Source organism: Sciurus vulgaris, assembly GCF_902686455.1.
Source record: "Sciurus vulgaris genome assembly, chromosome: 9".
NCBI lineage: Eukaryota > Metazoa > Chordata > Mammalia > Rodentia > Sciuridae > Sciurus > Sciurus vulgaris.
The window spans coordinates 88,020,175-88,022,931 of NC_136469.1; positions in this window are offsets into that span (position 1 = coordinate 88,020,175).

A 2,757-nucleotide genomic window follows, 5' to 3' on the forward strand; every position below is an offset into this window, starting at 1 on the left:
GACTCCCATAGCACAAGAAATAAAAGCAAGAATCAATAACTGGGATAGATTCAAACTAAAAAGCTTTCTCTCAGCAAAGGAAACTATCAGCAATGTGAAGAGAGAGCCTACAGAGTGGGAGAAAATCTTTGCCAATCATACTTCAGATAGAGCACTAATCTCCAGAATCTATAAAGAACTCAAAAAACTCTACACCAAGAATACAAATAATCCAATCGACAAATGGGCTAAGGAAATGAATAGACACTTCACAGAAGAAGATGTACAAGCAATCAACAGATATATGAAAAAATGTTCAACATCTCTAGTAATAAGAGAAATGCGAATCAAAACCACCCTAAGATTTCATCTCACCCCAATTAGAATGGCGATTATCAAGAATACAAGCAACAATAGGTGTTGGCGAGGATGTGGGGAAAAAGGTACTCTCATACATTGCTGGTGGGGTTGCAAATTAGTGCAGCCACTCTGAATAGCAGTATGGAGATTCCTTAGAAAGCTTCGAATGGAACCACCATTTGACCCAGGTATCCCACTCCTTGGCCTATACCCAAAGGACTTAAAATCAGCATACTACAGAGACACAGCCACATCAATGTTCATTGCTGCTCAATTCACCATAGCCAGATTGTGGAACCAACCTAGATGCCCTTCAATTGATGAATGGATAAAGAAACTGTGGCATATATATGCAATGGAATATTACTCCTCCATAAAGAATGATAAAATTATGGCATTTGCAAACAAATGGATGAAATTGAAGAATATCGTGCTAAGTGAGATAAACCAATCTCAAAAAACTAAAGGACAAATGATCTTGCTTATAAGCGGATGAGGACATATAATGGGGTGGGAGGGGTTAGTGTTAGGGTTAGGGTTAGGTTTAGGGTTAGGGATAAGGAGGGTGGTAAGAATGGAGGAAGGAAGGACTGTACAGAGGAAAAAGAGTGGTGGGAGGGGTGGGGGGAATGGAAAAATAACAGAATGAATCAAACAACATTACCCTATGTAAATTTATGATTACACAAATGGTATGCCTTTATCTATGTACAAACAGAGAAACAACATGTATCCCATTTGTTTACAGTAAAAAATAAATTAAATTAAATTTTAAAAAAGATATTTTTAAATTTCCATTTTGATTTCTTCTTTGACCCCTAATTGTTCAAAAGCATGTGGTTTAATTTCCATGTATTTGTGAATTTTCTTCCCATTGATTTCTAGTTTCATACTATTGTGGTCTGAAATGATACTAGACATGTTTTTTGTCTTCTTAAATATATTGAGATTTGTTTTGGGTCCCAATATATATTCTATCTTGGAGAATGTTCCATTATGCTGGAGAAAAATGTGTGTTATTCTGTTGTTAGAACTATTTGGTCAAAAGTACAATGCAAGTCTCATATTCCCTTATTAATTATCTGTCTGAGTTGTACATCATCAAAAGTAGGGTATTGAAGTCCCCTCCTATTACAACATTTTTGTCTATTTCTTCCTTCATATCCATTAATATTTGATCCATATTTTAGGTGACCCAATGTTGGGTGTATATGTAAATAAATATATATTTATATATATACATATATATAAAAATATATAAATAAATATATATGTACAATAGTTATGTTTTTTTGATAAATTAACTCTTTTATCATTAAATAATGACACTTCTTTGTCTCTTACAACCACTTTTGACTTGAAGTCTATTCTATCAGATGTAAACATAGCCACTTCGTTCCTTTGGTTGCCATTTGCATGGAATATTGTCTACCATCCTTTTACTTTTAGCCAATGAGTGATTTAAAATTTAAGTGGGTCTAATAGACAGCATATAGTTGACTCTTTTTTTCCATCATCAGGTACCTTTTGATTAGATAATTTAATCCATTTGTATTCAAGATTCTTATCAATAGGTAAGGACTTACTGCTGCCTTTTGTTATTTGTTTTCTTTTTTGTAATTTTTTCTTTATTTCTTACTTTTTTTTTTTTGCCTACTTTGGATTTGGTAATTTTGTATATCTACTGTAGTTTTTTGTTTTGTGGTTATCATGAGGCTTAAAAAAAATCTAATTTTAGTGATAACAACTTCTGTCACATACAAAAACTCTAGAATTTTATTCCCACCCACACAATTTGTTTTTAATGTGAGAATTTACACCTCTTTATATTGTATATTCTTTAATAACATTGCCTTTAGTTTTTTTTATCATTTTCACTTTTTTAAATTGTATTTTTTAATGGTAAATGGACACAATATCTTTATGTATTTATTTCTATGTGGTGCTGAGTATCAAACCCAGTGCCTCACACATACTAGGCAAGTGCTCTACCACTGAGCTACAACCCCAGTCCCTCATTTTGACTTTTAACCTTCATACTAATGTGTTTGAATTACACACCACCATTACAGTGTTGGAGTATTCTAAACTCAACTATGCGTTCACCCCTATCAGTGAGTTTTGTACTTTCATATGTATTCATGATAGTAATTATCATTCTTTTATTTATGCCTGAAGAACTCCCTTAAGGATTTCTTTTAAGACAGGTCAGGGTATGAACTCAAGTCAGCTTTTGCAATCAGTGAAAGATTTTATTTCTTCTTCATTTCTGAAGGGCAACTTGGCTCAATATAGTATTCTTGGCTGGAATTTTCTTTGGACATGCATTCCATTCTCTCTTGACTTGCAAGGTTTCTGCAGAGAAATCCACTACTAGTCTAATGGGGCTATCCTTTTATATGACTTGAATGTTTTCCC